This window comes from Anser brachyrhynchus (assembly GCF_964034855.1).
Source record: "Anser brachyrhynchus genome assembly, chromosome: 12".
NCBI classification, from domain to species: Eukaryota; Metazoa; Chordata; class Aves; order Anseriformes; family Anatidae; genus Anser; species Anser brachyrhynchus.
This window is the reverse complement of record NC_137707.1, coordinates 19,118,816-19,138,745: the sequence shown is the minus strand read 5'-3', so window position 1 is coordinate 19,138,745 and position 19,930 is coordinate 19,118,816. Positions and strand designations below refer to the sequence as shown.

The 19,930-nt window shown below is 40.9% G+C and overlaps 1 protein-coding gene across 6 annotated transcripts in view; it reads right to left on the bottom strand.

Annotated features, from left to right (window-relative positions):
* SIAH1 (siah E3 ubiquitin protein ligase 1) overlaps positions 1-19,930 on the bottom strand; it is a 64,908-nt gene that overhangs the window by 13,305 nt on the left and 31,673 nt on the right. The window contains exon 1 of one of the 6 annotated variants that reach the window (XM_080552962.1): positions 5,376-6,018. The exons of 3 other annotated variants lie outside the window; for them this stretch is intronic. The gene's annotated coding sequence lies outside the window, so the exon portion shown is untranslated. Of the gene's footprint in view, positions 1-4,968; positions 5,230-5,375; positions 6,019-19,930 lie in introns of those variants that run through there. 2 more of the 6 variants (XM_080552956.1, XM_080552958.1) reach the window with 2 other exon arrangements.

Here is a 19,930-nt window from a genome sequence, read left to right as displayed (position 1 = left end):
AATATGATCTCCAAAACAACACTAGATAAATTAAGAAGATACCTGATCCTAAGACTAGCAAATTCTGAGGCCCATGTCTGGTCAAAAAAAACCCTACCACCACCACCAAAAAGGTCCATTTTCATAGACTGGAGCCCTGGAGTAAGGTCCAGGTGCTAAGCTGATACAATGAGTTATAGACACTACATTTTTAAAGAGAAAGTAGCAGTATTACACACTTTAAAGGCTATTAAATATCTTAATAGCACTTTTAAGAACTGCTCAGTTACATATTTGTTAAGAGCCTTCAGATACCATTACAAACAATTAAAAGAAAATGGTTTATCTACAGTACAAAGAACAATCCACCAGATACAGGCTCCATGGCTCCAGACACGTGCACACAGTGTGTCAGAGTGCAATTCCACCATTTCTGCAAGAAACAAAAGCAAGCTGCCACCGAAAGGGACGGCTGTGCTGCCTGTCTTTCACGTACTGGTCTCCTCTCTCTTTAAGGTAACACATTGAGTAAAATCAGTCTTGCACAACTATGTGAGTGCTTACACTGGCACAAGGAAGACATCAAAAACAAGCCGGCAATAGAGGGCACGACACTGGGCTGTAAGCCTGCACTTAGACCGAACCCCACATGCTCCTAGGAGAGAGGATGACTTCTCTTGCAGCAGCACTGGCTCTTATGTTACCATGCCGCAAGCTGTTCTGGGAAGCGAATCAGATAATAGTTACCCATTTCTCACAGGTGATTGATTAGTTTTCAACTAAACCTGGAACTGAAACAGGCCTGTTTCACATTCACGTTGGTGCCAGCTTCACTGCCAACGGTAACGCTACTGTTATCGCTGGCATCCTGCACAGAGACTGTCTTCAGGTGCTGCAGAACCGTACCCTCAGCGCACTCCAACTAGCTCAGCACTACATCTTCTGCTACTTCTTGTCTAGCACTGATGTGTCAACAGCAACTTATCATGTCGTTTAGAAATAAAGCTATCTGACTTCAAATCACTACCGACATCACATCGTGACATAAAGCAACATGTACTGAGATTTACATACCAACTTTTAAACCTAATTATTTCAGTTATCAATCCCTTATAAAATGTGGAAAACACAGAAACTCTTCTCATAACAGATCTGTAATACAGAGTCAAAGAACAAGATAAGCCTTTAAATACACCTACAATTCTAGGCTAAACATCCAGCGATTTTTACATAAATGAATTTATTTTCAGGCTTTCCCTCCTCTAATTTAACGCCAAGTTGCTTTAAAATACTCTTCCTCTAGTCAAAACCTTTTCAATCTTTTGACAATCTGCACATTAGAAAAACTTAACATACAATTTTCCTTCATATATATTTTTCCTTTGACATATTTCATCTGAACACGTGTTTGAGAATAACTCTTAAAAAGTGTGACATTGTAAATGCTCCTCCTTGACAGCACTCAAAATACAAACACTGAAAAGCCACTTCAGTCTTTCATCAAAGACTAAATGAATTTTTGCTCTGCTTAGCTCTGTGTGTGAGAAATGTAGGAAAGAACGTCAAAATATGAATTTATAGATTTTTATACCACACACACCAAAGTTCAAAGAATTACTGTTTCACATTAAAGGAGCTGATAACTACTTCTCTAAGCAACAGAAGCTACTGTAACACACTGCTTTTCATGTCTCAGGAAGGTCACCAATTCTTATAAGAAAAGATACAAACAACTGTTTCTAGATAAAGCAAACCAAAAAGGAAATGGTTGACAACAACTGTCAATAGGTGAATTTGCTGCTCTAAATCAATTTCCCTGCAGAAATATATCTACAGTATTTTTTTTAATGCATTTCCGGATGCAAAAAGACAAATACAATTGTCACCATTCAAATAATATTTTACTTCCCTACTGAAAGCACAGCCCATCTCAGCTTCCATGCTCAGCTCTCAGCCCTATGCTTCTACAAAGAGAAACGAGTCAAAATCAGAAATGCACCATTTGGTTAACTGTAATTATCTAGCGCTTTATCAGATTAAAGTACTATGGTATTAGTAACCAAATCTCTCATTACTCCTGTAATACCATAAAGAATCACCATTTTATAGATTAACTCAAACAGGAATATACTTAAAATAGTTGTCCAGGGCTTTACAGAAACACAGCAGGCTCTCTGGACTAGAATATGTGTGTTGTATGTGTGCGCGTGTATCTACATTTTATGAAGTGTGGCACAAAACTGGAGAGCATTAATGGTAGCATTAATTACAGGTTTTGTCTTCTTTACCTAGCATAGCTCACATCTGAACACTGTGTAGCATGGCAGCAAACAACCCCAAGTCAATGACTTGGAAAGATCTGTTACAAACAGTTGGGTACTAAGAGGAAAAACTCAGGTAAACCTGCAATACCAAGTCACAGTGACCAGTATTTGTCGCTCTCTCTCCATTTCCAGTCCACCATGTGATATCATACACAGAGAACACAGACCCAAATTGCATTTCTGTCCTGACACTATTTAAGATGTTAACAGTACATGCACTTTGAAACACTGTAAATTGCCTACAAGTTTTCTTATTAATGAGGCAAAACATTTTATTAAGGGTAAAAATGTCTTTACTTGCAGTGTATTTCTGCTAGTGCTAAAAGGGATATCTCCTACTATTTCTTTATTCCCACAACTGTTTTTCACTTTTCTTCATGCCATTTTTCCTTAAAAACAAAAAATAGCCGGTAACGTGATGTCCTCCATATACGATGTTCATGCTTAATAGAGTAAATTTCAGAGAAGAAATCCTGAACTGTGGGCCTTAACTGATGGGTGAGATAAATACAGCTTGCTGGTACCCTCACAGGATACTTCGCTGCCACTGGAGCACTTAACCAGGGATTCAGGGAACTCTACAGTCAACAGCTGGAAACACCATTTTTACCTCAGCTGTCCACAGGCTGGGAAGGTGCACCACAGCTGCATAACCTAGTTCCTTATGTGTGTCCAGAATTTCAGATACTGTTGATTTACCTTGATTATTCTGGTTCAGCTTAGCTCCCAAAAATGAGACAACCACTAAAGCAAAATACCCAATGATAACGTATTTGGCACAACAGTCCAACTTTTAAAGCTAACAGTTAGAAGAGCAAAAACAACGTTACAAGCAGAAAAATAAAACAAAGCTCTTTTAATTTACAATTAAGAACGCCACGTTTCTCATAAGAGTTGTATGTATAGTCTTCCAAGACATTTCAAGTGAAGACCAGAGCTCATAAAACTGTCCCGCTCAATTTCTTTGAGCATTCAGACCAGTACGAGTTGCTTCTGATACAAACTCACCCATGCTCCCCTCTCTTGTGCATTACAAGCAGGTGTCTTTGATATCCGACTAGTACTACTTTCTCAGTTCGCACTAAGCAGACAACAGCAACAATGCTCATGCTTCAGTACAGAAAGCACTTCTGCTATTTAAAATATTTACTTTCCTTAGTTCACACCTACTTAGCTGGAGCCACTGGATTTCTGAGCTAACTCCTCTAGTACAGTCTAATAAGACTACGGTATTAGAACCCTACCAACACAACCGATAGATTAATGGACACCGTAACCTGTGCATGCTTTCAGGATGAAAATACTCATCATCTCATCAGTATTAGCATTCTTAGGTCACAACAGGCTCCTAGAAGTATACAAGTGAAAGCTCTTACCCTTATGCTTTCCTGCACTTCTCACTACTGTGAAAAGCGCTGAAGGTAATTACAAACGTGAGTTTCCACTGAAGTTTGTGTAATTATCGTTTCTAGCACTCAGTTTCAACATCAGTGTTACAGCATAGAACAAGTGATAAAACCCGATCCGATCCAACTTTTTCTTTAGGTACACTCCCCAAAGTTATTTTCTGCAGCACATACCTAGCTCAGAGATCTGAATTTCACCCTAATATCGGCCTCAGTGTTTGAGCACCTGTACTCCAATACCCCAAATCTTGAAGACCAGCTTGAAGATCTCAGGGCTGAGAAGAGCCCCTTCCCTTTTTCCTCCCCCTCTGGAATGCATCGTGCTTGCCTCAGAGCTTAGGAGGGAGATAGAGACAACTGAAACTATGTTCCTGCCTGTGGAACGTCCCGTGTCCTTCATGACCTAGTCTAATTAGCTACGAGCCTCCTAATATCCACTCATCTGCCACCTTAAACAAATTAACTCACTTTATCTATTTATTTAGTGCATAAGTAAACGGCTCGTTACAGGGGGACGGCAGCATTCACCAAGACTGCTTGAAATAGAGACTGAGAACACCGAAGAAATACGGTACGTTTTACAAGCAAAACGTGACTTGGTAATACGTAAAAGGGCCACGAGCTCTCCACTGGAAAAGTCACTTAGCTCTCCTCCCAACTGCGTTGTGTTTCCCAACAAACGCTATTGTTTCCAAGCCAGGGTTAACCCAGAGGGGCGCAGGGGCAGGAGCCGCGGGCCCCCCGCCGTTAAACTCGCCCGGCACGCAGCGGGGCAGGCGGCGCGGCCCCCGCCGGGCTGGAGCCGAGGCGGCGCGGCGGGGCAGCCGGGCCCGGTGCCTCCCCCGACCGCTTCCCGCAGCGCCTGGGCCGAGCGCGCAGGCCCCGGGCCGCCCCCCGGCCCCGCCGGGCCCCGCTGACCTTGGCCGCGCCGCTCCGCTCGCACAAAGCGCGGCCGGGCCGGGCCGGGCCCACAAAGGGGCAGCCCCAGGCGCGCAGGCCCGGGCGCGGCGGACCCTCGGCAGGAGCCGGGCCCGGCCTCCGCCCGCCGCACAATGGCCTCCCTCCCTCGCTCCGTCCCTGCCTGTCTCCACAGGCCCGGCCGGGCAGCAGCAGGGCCCCGCCGCCCGCCCGGGCTACGCTTAGGCCGCGCCGGGGCCTCGGCCCTGACGCTCCCCCTCGCCGGGGCCTCGCGCGGGCAGCGGCCTGCGGGGCCTCCCCTCCGCGCCGCCATCGCCGCCTCCCCACCCCGGGCCGCTCACCTGCGGGCGCCGGGCTGGGCGGGACCCCGCTGCGGCGGCCTGGCTCCGCGGATGGCGACGGGGCTGCGCGGCTCTCGCCCAGACGCTGGTGCCCGGCCCGAGCCCGCGGCGCGCTCCCTGCCGCCCGACGAGACACCGCCACGGGGGCGCGCCAGCTGCGGCGGAGCTCTGCTGCCTCCCTGCCTGCCTGCCAGGCGCGCTCCCGAGGCGGGCGGGCGGAGGCGCGCACCCGGCAGCGTCCCCGTTCTTCCTCCCCCCCCGCCCCCGCCCCCGCCCCCCCGCGCACGCGCACCCGGCGGCGCCGCGCGGCCCGGGCTCGCCCCGCTGCCGGCACAGGGCTGGCGGCGCCGGGGAAACAAAGGCCGCGGCCCCCCCTGTGCTGCCCCCGGCCCGGGCCCGGCCCTCACCCGCCTCTGCCCGCAGCCTTCGGCGGCCCCCGCGGCCAGGCCCCGGCCGAAGTGACGGGGGCGCCGCGGGGCGGTCGCTTCCACCCCCCGGCTCCGTGCGGCCCAGCAGCACGGGGGTGAGGGGCTGCTCCCGCCGCCCCCTCCCCCGGCCTTAGCGGCACGCTGGGCCCCGCTCCGGCGGCGCTCCCAGGGCGCGCGGAACTTTCAGCGCTGCGGTGGAACTAAATTCAGGGGAATGCCTGGCGTGCCGGGTGCAGGGCCGGTGCTGCACCAGGCCCTTGGTTCGGCTACTGCAGCTATTCAGAGGTTTGCCAGAGGAGAGCCACTGTTAATTTTATTTTCAGTAAAATATTTAAAAATAAGTGTCTTTTTTTTTTTTTTTTGACTGACCAAGCACTTTCTTGGTTGGTTTAAGTGGTTGTCCAGATGGTTCTCCATACCCTACTCACACCTTTCAGGGACCAGACAGCACAGCTTTTTGTATAACGTTCTTACGTCAGCTCTGCCCATTCTGCTCTTATTCAGAGGTTTTTATGACTAGCTTTAAAGCAGCTTCGTAGAAGTACATCACTGTAGTGATGTGGCACAATATGTATCCAACCCCCGTTTGAGAACCTTCCCAAGCATAGTACTAGCTATTTATTGCCAAAGAACGACAACTGCAGAAGTAAAACTTATTTGCACATACTTTTTTCCTGCACATCTTGAAGCTTTGCAGTGTGGTGGCTGAGCCTTTTCCTTAAGCATTCACGAGGAGCCATACACATGGCAAGGACTGCTAACCCACCATGGGGTTGACTTATTGAATACTTAAGGAAATACATCATGATGAAGTATTATTTTTGTTCTGAATATGGACACATTCCCAAAGGAACATGTTATCAATATTAGAGGCTTTTTTTCCAACTTTGATTTCATTTCAGAGTAAGGCCAATCATTTGACGTATTTTTAAACATACAGAAGTCTATTCAGTACTGGAAACTTCAAAGGTAGTCCTTCATAGACAACGAGGAGGAAAAAAAGCTTCCCTAGCAGTGGCAATTAGTATTTTTAGATATGAGAACCAGAATGCTTATCATTTCCAGCAGTCTGCGTGGTTTATTACAAAGTATATCTGTGGTTGAGGCTTTAATCCTGCAAACATGCACTAACATTTTGCTTAAAAAAAAAAGTTAGTCTCACAGTCCTGTATCAGATCGATGCCTTGCTGTTTTATAAGTATTATTAAACATTTGCCTTTCACTGAATAGAAATTACTTCCTTGAGCAGTGAAACTAATTAAGCCCAGTTTCTATGGGACTTTTATCCTACCTCTCTCCTCACCACAATATCCTCCCACTTTGCTCCTGTGTTCTTGCTGCTGAAACGCCTCCAGCTTCCCCATGTGTGAACCCTTCTCAGTGCCCGGCTCGCTCATGCCTGTAACTAACAGCTGTCCAAGAGGGAGCCACCCAACGCAGCTGTGTGCATACACCCACTGGTCCATCACCCAGCTCACCTCTTCGCATCTTGATGCTCTACAGCAGGCAGACCAAGGAGTTCACGTTCCCCTCCTTTCAAGAGGACCCCGTATTTCAGCCTAGATCCACTATATTATAACACTTCAAGAAAGGCAAAAGTTGAGGCTTATTCCTCTCAAACTGGGGTGAAATTAGGCCACAGGTTCAAAAGTTAGTAGTGAGGGCTTAATGGAATGGACCCCGTAGCAAGATTGCATGGGCCCCATTACAGTAGGAAATCAGGGTAAAAAAAATGTCCGAAAGGCATGTCAAAAGGTCATATAACCCATCTTCCTGCTCCAAGGTAGAATCAACTGTGCCCCTTCTTTATTCCTGACAAATGTTTGTCTCAGCAGCTCATAAAAAAAAAAACCTCCTGTAGTAGAAATTTCAAAATGTGACTTGTAATGCCTGTTCTGTAGTGTTTATCTTCCTTACCGTTACATTGTTTCTCCCCACATATAACCTGAGTCTCCCATTTTAACTTCAGCCCATTCATAGAATGCTTCAGTGAACACAAAGAGTTTTTCCTCTTCTCTATTTCTGAAGACTCTAATCTTCAGTAAATTACATCAGTTCCCTTCCATCCATAGGTCACCACTGCAAGGCCTCTGACTATTCTTGTCTTTTTTTCCCTGCAACGGTTCCTTTTATTCTTTTTTTGACTATCGTTCTGGGAACTGGACACAGCACTCCCACTGAGGCCCTTTTAAATGCTGAGTAATAAAGGCTGACTCTACGGACACGCTGCTAAATCAGCGGTATCAGTCAATGTTATAATTGCAAATTGAGGTTAGTCTTTTTAACATCAAGTTTTAATAATTATTAATTTAATGAGAATTTTTGTATGCATTGTTTAGTAAGAAAAGAATTTATTGTCACTATGGAAGTGTACAACACCACTGTGGTTGATAAAGTTATATTCATGTAGACCTGTAGTCTAACGGGATTACCATGTTTCCTTACTAGACAAAAGCATCCATAAGTCTTAAGTTTCATACTAAGATGTATAAAACTGTTTTTTCTCTAAAATTTAGAAAATATTCTTTCTTAAAAGTACTATTATTTCGTATTTATTAATTAAAATGGATAAACTGATTCACACTTTGTTGCTTTAATATTTTTGAAATTCACGTACATTATTTAATACACATGAGACTTTAAGTGGCATTTAAGTTATTAGTTTTGTGTTTATGTAAAACTCATTCTTTATTTCAAGATTGAAGATGATATTAGCAACTCTATTCTCTAGATAACAGTGTATTAGCAACACATGGTAGCATTCTCTTGAGCTTTAGAAATACGATTGCTAATGGTTGCTAAACTGGATACTCAGATTTTGTGGCTGTATCTGGTTTCTTGGGCAGAAGCACTGCTTCTGAGCATTCGTAGTAACACTTGATCCTGGTAGCTAAGTGCCTAAGTCCTAAGCAAAGCAGCCAAAAATAAACTATTTTGTAAGCTTGCATGTAATATCACTGAAGCCAGCAAAAATACACATGCTTAAGTGAACTTTCTCCTTACAGCATTTTAGAGTCTCTAGAAGTAATGAAGAATTGATTTTCACCCAGTTTTGAATATCCTATTTTTAGTACTTTTTTTTTTTTTTTTGCATTGAAATTAGAACATTCAGCCATTAAGAAAAATGAGTACATAGGTCCAACAAAACACAATCATTTTGAGACTTGAGCAAGAGAAGTACCTGGAAGTAACATTGTACACTTCTTACAAATTTTTGACTACACAAATTACAAAAGGGGATCTAAGATAATCATTCATAAAAGTACTAAATATAGCATGATTTTACAAGAAAAATACTATCCTTCATATGGAAAATGATACATGCTATTTACAAATATAAAAATATTTTTATCCTTTTTGTCTAAACAACTAATATCTTCCTCATACATATTAGTGCATTGGATGCATTACTTAGGATTTCTGCAGTCCATAATTTCCCAGTATCACAGAAACAAAAATGACAAACTTTCAAAGTTTGTCTCAAACATTCAGTAGGGCTCTTAAAGACAATAATACTGATTAAGATGGAAGACCAGTTATTGATCTCTGCTATCTTTTTTTTTTTCCTCCCCATTTATATTCTTCATTTCACAGGCTGCAAAACACCTACAGGTCCCAACCAGTTTGTTTAGGAATTTTCTGATGGCAAACAAACTTGCAAATGAGTGGAAGAATAGCACGACTACTTAGAGCAGGTCATTAAAAAAATAAATACAAATCTTACTTTTTCAGGTAAACACTGACATCTGTTTTCATCCCATCACACTTTTTCCACAGAAATAAAATTCTGAACTGACAAGAACTTCACAAAAAAGCAGTCTGGGGATACACTGAAGACCTTTATATATAGAATGTTGAACTAAACGTCATTTGTAAGGAAGCACAGATTCTCTGAAACATGTATGATATCCTACTCTTAACTGCAAAGCATCATATACGTATAGTATTGTCGACTCCTATAATTGTACTGATAAATACTTAATATGACAAAAGGCCTGTTTTTCTTCCTGCAAGGCTTTCTTTAACATTTTTGATATTGAAGTTGTTCCTTCAAATTTGGTTTCTACTAAAAAAAGGGAACAAAGCCTTCAGAAAGTAGAAGCTGAAGTTTCAAAAAGTTTTTTAAAAAATCCCAAACTTGATATTTTAAATAATAAATATTTCATTTTGAATCTAATGTTATGTTAGACTGGTTGGATTTGACAGTCCTGATGTACCAGTTGACTCCATTGGATATATTCATAGAAAACGTATGTTATAATCTATTGTTAATTACTGAGCAGCTATGTAGTAAGTCTTCAAACATTTAAACACAGCCTGAAAAAATACCAGACTCTACTTAATAGTTATTATAATCGACTAATTTAACTGATCTCAGTTATTTTGTAGAGAAACATTTTCTGCATTTTATTTGAACTTCATAAATTTGATTTATTTACCATTTATGTTCTTTTTCAGAATTTATAAAAACCTGAAATTAAAAGAAGAGGAAGAAGGCAGTTTTTATAGAAAGATAAAGGGAAGAAAGAATAATTTTTAGGTTAGCCATAGACACAGAGTTAGGAATACATAAAAACAATATTATTAAATTGGAAAAAAATTGCTAAATGCTTTAAAAAAGTTATTCTGGGGAAGAAAAGGTGCCTTTACACTCTTTAAAATCAGATATACATATTACGGAAGCATTTTCAGAACTGTAGATTTCATACAATACCAGATCTACTAACTCTTCAGAAGCACTGTATAGTTAATATAAGACTTGCCCTTTTACCCCAGCCTCATCCTTTCTGGTAACAGCCAGCAGCTTGACATTTTGTAGATACCCTAGCATGCAGAAAACATAGAATTAGCTTGCACATGTGTTTTTTTCTTCCCTTTATGTAATATTTATTTAAAAATAAATCTTAAAAACCTATCAACTAATGGTAACTCTAGCAACTCTGATACGTTATGGAGCTCCACAGAAATATGTGTGACCATCATATCTCTAGACAATTGTTATCTTGCTATTTTAAGTGGGAAACAAGTGGCTGTCTGCCCATATGGGTGAAGTAATTCATCTAAATTCTGCTTTAGAACAACAAACTCTGATTTTTCAAGACAGTAGTACGCTATTAGCGACACAAGAGCCAACACAAGCACTGTCCTCCTGAGAATCAGTATGAATACAGAGACTTAAGACCATCAAGTTCTTTTGCAAGAGTCCATAACTAGTCATTAGACAAAATACAATTCCAGTCAGCACTGACCTGTTTTAGATTACAACTGCCTAACTAAATTTAAAAGCCTTTAAAACCAATTAAAATCTCCCGAATCACCCAGTTCTTATATATGTAAATATGCAGTCTTCATTTGACTCCTGAGTAAAGAAAGAAATGTGTAATTATATAGCATTTAAAATTGTTTAACATTGGAAAATTTCTGTGGACATGTAGCACACAGAACTATATATAAATTCATAACTGTGTAACAATTCAGTAAGTCAATTACAAGATGAAAAACTGATTTTAAAATAACATTAAACTTGCGTAATAACTTTCTCTCATTTTGAGATTTAAATGTCTTTAGTAAGGTTGAACAAGATAAGGTGTTTTTGAGGGTTTTCTTTGGCAAGGTTTTTGGAGGTTATGCCTGGGTGGAACAAATTAGTCTTGCACCATGACCTAAGAACAACATAACTGGGCAGTGGTAGGCAATTAGAAACAATACCAAGAAATGAGCCATCTGTTAAACAAATAAATAAATCTGTTTACATCAGAGACAATTACCAGATCTATTCTTTTTTTTTTTTTTTGACAGGCAAACTGTATACACAGATAATCAAGTTCTAGCTAAAGCCTAAATGTTACATATAAAGTTCTGAACCAGACTCAAATACCTTTAATTTAACCCAGAAGCAAACAACAAGCAGTGTACACAAACATCTTCAGCTACTAGCACAAATATGTAATTTTTCCAAGAGGTGCTGAGTCCCATACTGAGCTTCATTATAAGCAGTTCCTATCTGAATTCTTGCAGATTTTGTTATGTTATATTGCTACTCGTGGTTCAGGCAAACAGCCAACATTTAGAGCCTTCCTAAAACATTTCAATCAGGAGGAGACCTGTATAGGATTTAGGTGGGTCTTTGGCATAAGCCTATTTATTTAAGAAATTGCTTCCCTGAACATACTGAAGGGAAAAGGAGAGCAGCACCGCTTTCCTTGCCTACAAATTCTTTTTGTGCTTTTATAAAATACTTCTGAAAGAGGCTCATGGCTGCTCTTCAAGTTTTCTGATAAGGAAACACACGTTAATCCCCATTTCTATGCTTGCAACCAGTTTCCTGAGGCACATGATTAACACCTCGCTCCGGCCCTGCCACATTCACCAATTCCCACTGTTCCGGCTCTCCCACCACACATGAATGTTACGTTGTTCCTGTTTAGCCCTTACTTACTGACTGTGCCCAGGCCCATGACTGAGCACAGTCACGAACATTTGCCAGAATAAGAGCACTTTGAGAATACCTCCAAAGAAAATGGTCATGCTTCCACCCCCCACCTTCCTCTCACCATACAAACAGGGACAAAGTGTCTTGTTCTTCATTTTCTCTCTCATTTTCAGTAAGAATGAGAGCACCAGCGTGGGGAGGCCTGGACAAAGCAGCGAGGTTTGCATTCAGCTTTAAGGGAAGGGAGATTAGGGAGGTTTGGTTTGTCCTTGTTAGTAACAGTTTTTCAGGAGACCTGGGGTGGGCAGCAAGATCATACACTACAGTAAGGGTCACTTGATTCCCATTCCTGTCCATGCTTTGAATGTGTTTAGAAATCATTATCATTCACAAGAATGTCTCGTCACCGGAAATACATCAGCAAGTCACGCACTGGCTAAATATAACACCGTACATCAGGTGCTCCGGAAACAGTACAAAGTCAGGGTCTTTATTACGAGGTAGCCTTCGTCATGCAACATTCGTCTTCATTTTGCTGGGGGTTTAGTCTGAGCAGACACCACCGAGAGCGTAATGAGGATTACAGAATCGGAGGGGCCGCCTCACTGAAGAAGCTGTGGGCCACAAAGAAATCTGATTATGTGCTTTATCCCTGACACTTCTGATTTACCAGAAAAGAGGGAAAATTACCAGAGACAACATTCTGTTTTTCACACCTGAGAACAGATAAAGCTTGAGGCATTATAATGTTCTTTGATACGTGTGCCTATTTTATACTGCAATTGGGGTTTTTCACGCTACTGTGATACCATTTACCATCATAGCACCCCTCGTTCCCAGCCCTTCGCTTCTGCCTGTACTGCACAGGAAAGCTTTTGACTCACAGGCTTCCTTTTACTCAGTGAGCTCATTAAAACACCGTTATCCCTGGGCTCAAGTGATTTTTTTTTTTTTTTTTTGAAAAAAACAGCCTGCTTTTCAACAAGATAATTCAAATAATATAATATGACAAGAACAGGTTAGCCATCCCATTTGGTGTGGTGACACTGGACATAAATAACACCACTGTAATGTTCTCCACTGGATTTTTATTATTATTATGGTTGTGTGTGTGTTTTATTTTTTTTTCCATCTTTTTTTCCTCAGTTGTGTGGAAAAGACATGTCTTTGGTTAAAGTGAAAGACTTTTTTTTTTAATTATTAGGCTTCATCCATTAAAGATTAAGCATATGCACAAAAGCAAACCTAAAATTATGTACACTCTTAGATAGCTATAAATAAATCTATGCTTGTTTTGATTATTTCATGCATTTGCTTAAAATGAAAAGCTCTCGGGAAGATCATACATTTACAGAGCTGCCTGAGAGAAAATTTATAGCTTGTCAGCTGCATAAAGATATCATCTTCCAAAGTATTTTTGGGTGACACGGTAACAACATTCAATAAGATGTTAAACAGAAATCCTTTGCTAGCTCTGCCTGTGTTCACTGTGATACTGTTTAGAAGTTTATTTTTATTGAAATGAAAGAAAGTACATCATCTGAAAATAGAGAAATACACTTTTTTTTTTTTTTAATTATGGTGCAAATCCTGCCCTGTTAGCCCAGCGGGGATGAGGAGAAGCATTATATAGTACATCCATTGCCACGTGGATCCCACAAGCCAGGACTGAATTCCAGCAGGCACACCCCAGGGAGGCACTTCAAGACATGATAAAATACCGTAACCTTGTCTGCCTGCACAGCCTTACATACAGTGCTAGGAAAACCTACAGTATCAACATCTTATTTTAAATAATCTGCAATTGAAGGTATATCCAGTAGAAGCCTGCAACAGTCTCAATTTTTCTATTTCTTAATGTATTATTGTAACCCATGCTTCCTTAAATATTTATGAAGGGAGTACCAATGGAAAAAATAATTTGTTCAGAAGAACATAAGCTCTACAACATGGGAATTTCTTGCTGCAGAACTGTTCTTGCTGCTGACCATAGAAATTTTGGAGTAGTGGTAGGGAAAGCTACTGCCATCACAACAAAATCAATCATCTCTGTATGTATCCTAAAGTACGCTACTTGGAGACCAATTTCAAATAAATTAACTCCAATAGTTTCAACAAACGTGTCTGTCCCTTTAGTCATCACATTGTAGACAATTTTCACAACCAATAAATTTCATCTGTGAGCTTCCAATAAACAACCCTTGTAAGTGGTACAAAGGCAAGCCCTGGAATGTGACCTATCCTGGTAACCAACCAACACAGCGTCTTCCCCAGCTGCACACCAAAGCAGCTGTAAAACTGCTTTCAGCAAGAAAATAGAGTTCATATGAAAAATCCAACTAATTTTCCCCATCAAAATTCTCCTCATCATTGACTCTAAAGTTCATATAGTGCTGCATCTAAAGTAATTCGTATTTATTTAGAACAGAAATTTCCGTGCATTCCTGAATGGCGGAAAGAACTTGATTCCAACTACTAAATCTGCCACCTCTCCTCATTTCCTATTTCATTTTGACTGTTTTGCACCCTTTCGCAATGACTGCTCTCTTGCAGGGTTTTAATCTACTGTTCAGGTTCGACTGCTAGAATTGCGCATTGTGTTTTTCAGGGTTGCAGATCTCCCTTATTCTCCTTAGCTAGGAATTCCATTAAGAACTACATCAAGCTATGGCCACTTTACCCTCTTCCTCCTTTTTTACTCCATTATATGGTGTTTGCCATAAGCTCCCCCTTTTCTCCCAACATTGTCATCACCTTCTCGATTGCTGACTAACAATTAGACATTGAAAAAGCAAAAGGGTATCTGGGGTTGCTACCAAGGAGAAAGTACCCCCTGGGAATGAAAACAACCCAGGGCTGCTGCATCTGCTGGATTCTAATGGAAATGAATTTAATTTATCTAGAGGATAGACAATGGGCCTTATTAGTGCCAGAGGCCATCTGAAGTGTGCACATGTTTATAATAAATCCTCACAAACTATTTGAAATTTCATTCATCTTTGGAGCTTTCTAGCTTTGATATAACATGGTGCTTAATGAAGCCATAACAAAACCCTTTCACTATGCAATTTTTTTTTTCCAATATGGCTTTATGCAATGCAACCTGGCTACCAGCACCAGTGAAAGCTGTGTGGCCGTGGTGGACACCTGTTTACGTCAGTAGTGCTAAATACACTGTCTCAGCAGCCTAAGCTTGCATGCCTCAAACCCATAACAGTATTTAAAATACTATACCCAAGACCTGCTTACCCTAAACAGGGTGATAAAAAGATTTCCTCACACCCAAGAAAGGAAACAAATTTCTACTGAGTTCATCAATGCAAATTAAGCACGGAGGTTATCAATTACAACCTTTCACGCTGATGGAGGGCAAAAAGCAAGCAAAAAGTGACTCTCGCTCCTAAAATTCTTCACCTGAGAGAAGCACTTTCCTAAACCATTCCCAGTTTATTACCTTCGCCATTCCCATTTTCTTACCTTGAGTTTTGAACTGCAGTTGCAATGACAGTGCATTTTGATCTGGCCTAAGGGTGTTAAAATGCTACAGAACTAGCTAACTTCAGACAGAAGCCCTAAGAAAGGTTAATTTCTCTGCTTTCCAGATCAGTTGCCATATGCAGTTTTTGTGTAGCAGAAGAAATTAGCTCAGACCAAGTGCAATAACTGTGCTATTAGCCATATAGAGAAGTTACAACGATAACACAAAAATATCATCTGACAGATGTTATTTCTTACTACAAAAGAATTAACTCCAACATAAACTATGAGTAATGTATTCTGTATGCAGTATATTGTGTTAGTACAACATTCATTTAGGCAGGCCCTTTTTAATGTGCCCCCTTTGTACATGCTCAATACACACAGTACCAATCTTCCATATTCTAGACTACCCCAAATTCAGACAGACAATTAACAACAGAAGCAGAACAGGACTTGGAACACTGTCTCTATTCCTAGGAGCAGATTCTGTGTGTCCCAGGGGAGGATGGAATAGTTGCTACACTTCCCCAGTTGCAATTTTTCCTTTGTTTCCAAAGCATGCAGGAAAAGACCACCAGCACGTTTGATTTGCTACCTCGACAGTACCCACAAGAGGACTAGGAAAAATCCTACTCTTCATGACTGTAATTCATGGAGTAGCCCAACTGAACAACCATGACACTAGAACGCTGGTGGGCTACTACTCATCCTTTTGGTGTCACAACTGAGACTACACAGGGAAAAGCAGTCAAGCTGCCACGAGCAAGCCCCATGGCTAAGGCGTACATACATGGCTCAGATGCAGATGGCTCAGTTTCTGTGATGTAAAACTGAATTCAGTTTTTTCCCCCTCTACAAATGGCAACTGACCACCTCTCAAATTAGAGGATGCTAAAATGTATTATGCAAAACCACATCAATTGGATTTTCAGATATCTTGATCATGCTTTCCTACTTTTACTTGCACAGCCTTAATAATATCAAGACCAGCTTCACACCAGGCTAAGTTACACAGCTAATTCTTCTTTTATTAAAAGCACCCATGCTTGTAATTCATAATCATATGCCAGGGTTACAGTACGCCAGTTTTTGAATGAGCATACAATTGGAAGGAGAGTTCCTGCCCCATAGAGTTCATTATATAAGATGTAAGAGAGAAAGGAAAATTCAGCCAAAAGAAAGTGGCAAGACAATAAGAGCTAGCAATATAGGAAGTAGTTACAGTATAATGACATCCTGATATTTATCCTCTGTTTTGTAGGTGTGACAAAAAAAGTTTACTGGGTTTTGAATGAAAACAACAGTTTTGCAGATGTGCAAAACCTATTTTGAAGCACAAAAAGCAAAACAGAAAAACGTGAATATTTTAATTGAGTAATTAAAATAGAAATGCACAGATCATACTGTGTTGAGATTATTGAAGGAAGTATTTAACCACTCAGTACCAGAGGTAACAGTTAAGGACATGCTGTGAATGGATTTAAGAAGGAGGATAGTTTGTTTGTTTGATGCAATATATAAAACAGAACCATATGATCTCAGAAAGAGATCATATTCCCAAAGTCACTGTCTAGAGGGGGGAAACACATTTTAGCAAGACAGCAGCAGAGAGAAGTACCAGAATATGTTCATCTATTATGAAGCACAGATGCGTGATCTTAAAAATACTTTTTTTTTTTTTTTTCCTGGCTGACATACCATAGCCATTGAGAAGCAGTGAATTATAGTGCTGAGAATCAACCCTCCCAGTGTGGCTTTGGAAGGCATTTCACATTCACTAGTTACACATTTAAACAGAAGAATCCCCTGGCATCACCGCTGGCTTACACACAGCTTCACTTATACATACTCCATTCTTCATGAGGTGCCCCCACCAGCCATATAACATTACCTAGTGGAGAGAAATCAGCAAGGCTTCTCTGCTCTTTCTTAGTAAGACAAGGCTTCTCTTTCCTCTGGGTCCTACCATTTTCTTTTTGCTACTTTATGTCCTGAGGCACAAAAGAGCAGCAGCTGCCTTTCATTGTATTCCTCTGCTGGCTGTGGGGAGTAGTTTTCATGCTTGATGCGTATAAGACCATCATTAGGAGAGATCCATTTTAGCCATAAAACCTCTCTCTGATTTGGGAAAAGATAAGGTTATTTCTTTGGTTACATCTTTGTGTTATGCCTTCTCCACTTGCTGAAGGTCTAGGCTGAATTTCATCTTCTACAGAAGCAGAGCTTTGTATGTTTATGCTTCTGCATAAACAGTTACATAGAACTTACACAGGAGCGCTTCCAGCTTATAAAAGGCCTTGGAATTCCCAAAGCATTAGAATTGTGTGAATAGCAGGAACATTTGTACCCCCATTTGTGCTACAGGAACACAGCCCTTTACTGTCTCTGCAGCAGACATGCAGGAAGATTTGAGGGCCAAGCATGAACAGATGAGCTATAGCCAAACAGATCTCCCAGGCTAACTCATACATTGCATCAAGAACTGCAGGTATTTCTGTCCCTCTGATGGTGGTGCAGTGGTGAACAAAAAGCTCTGCATTCTACTTCCAGTTCCATGGAAACTGCTGTCATAATTCTTCTGTAAATATATGCCAACATTCCGAGCTGTAATTCATGGAAATTCTCCCATGGGCTTCAATAGTTGGTACAGAAGATCTGAAAGCGTTAACAGTGTTCATCAGTAGTTTGGGGCATTAATCCTGTCTGATCTTCATCAATTCAAATGTAATTGGTCAGGCATCAGATCTTCAGGAAGCTCTCCAGGTACTTGCTGATAGTCCTCAGGAAAAGTTCTATTTTATTATATTCCTTTACTGAAACATTGGCAACAGAACTGCTTTAAACCTTTTGCGTTTTTCAGGGGAATTTCTAACAAACCCTGTGTTAGAATCTCCATGGCTTTAGCAATTTGAGCCTAATGAACAGACTAATTGCTCAAGTCTTTGAATCTCTCAGCTGGAAAGAGATTGCTACCTGTAATTTAATTTATTAACTGTGCACATACCTTTAATTCTCTGTAGAAATTAAGTAGAGGATAAGAAGGCGAATAATCTCTCTTAAAGCCATAAATTTAAGTGGCTATGAATTAACTCCCTCAGTTACCACATAATCCATCGTATTTTGCTTCTCTTATCCTCACATTACAGAAAAACCTGACTAGAAAAAAAGGAAACAAAGAGAACTTGTGAAAAAATAGTTAGGACCACTGACACACATACCTGGATATGTGCAGCAGGAAATTAAAATCATTGTCACAGGCAGGTTTTCACTTTACTCTACTAACCTTTATAGGGAATTTTGCAGGCAACTTCCTATTTAGAGAAGAATAGAATATAAGAGTCTACACGGTGAGAAGGGACCTTCCAAGCTAGACTGAGACATTGTACAGGGGGCCACGTATGCTCCTCTGTATTCCAAGACCTCTGTTGAAGTTTTTGCAAGTCTGCATTACTTGAGAAATGAAGAACGGGGCAGCATCTGCACCTCTTGCCTAGAGCATAATTCAAAAAGGAAAATAGTATTCTTTTTAAACATACAACTGAAAAACTTACAAATGATGAAATAATAAGGTTTTGGACTTCATATAACCTGAGCATAGTCTCCTTTCCAGTTACCATAATCTAATTTCACCCACAGTAAGATTTGAAATAATTTCATTACTAGAGAGGTAAAATATACTGCACATCTGTAAATTAATCATGAGGGATGGAGGGAATATTTTCATGTGGCTCATGAAGGAAGATGGGGTTATGATAGACATAATTACTTCCCACTATTGAATAGTGCTCTCCAGTTCAACATATCCAGAATTTTCTGGCTACACAGCACTTACAGCCCCTACAATGACAACAGCTCACAATACAAATGAGTTACTCCTTGGTAACAACTCAGCGATGTTACAAAGGACGTGGCTGTCAGACTATCAAATTCCTCCCTCACAGAAGGGCCATAAGGCAAATCTTCAAATCTAAGCCAGCATTCAAGCACGGAGGAACAAAAAGCATACCCTCTCAAGTCTTCAAGGAAACATGGAGTCAGTACTTATCAAGACACAGTTTTCTTTGAACATTATAATGCTTGCTATTGTCTTATTTTAATTCCCCATATGGATTCGTTATAACCATTGTCCTCCTTGCTCTGTGTCACCATTCTAATCCCACAGTGACTGTGATGCTGCTCACATTCGGTAATTAATGTACCACTCTACAGTGGAAGCGTGTTAGATTGCCAATGTTTATATTGCGATTTACAGTGCAAGAAAAAGGCCACAAGTGAACCTTATCTGCCCATCTGTCACCAAAAACTCTGAATCGCATGTCAGAATTCTGATTTTCCCCCAAAATACAACTTGTATTTCTTCAATATTTTTCAAGCAGTCTTTCCCCCCCCCTCCCCTCCCCAAAGGGGATGGGGTATCAAGGGTTCAAAAATGTAAGCCAGGGTGGATTCAAGCACACCATGCAAGAACACCTAATCTCTCAGCATCATACAAAGCAGACAGATTCAGTTATGTTATGGTACAGATAACCTTCTCCATTATTTCAAAGTAAAAAGTGTTTGTTTAAACTAAATATAACCATAACAAATGCATATTTCTTCATTTTATAAGTCAAACTGAAGA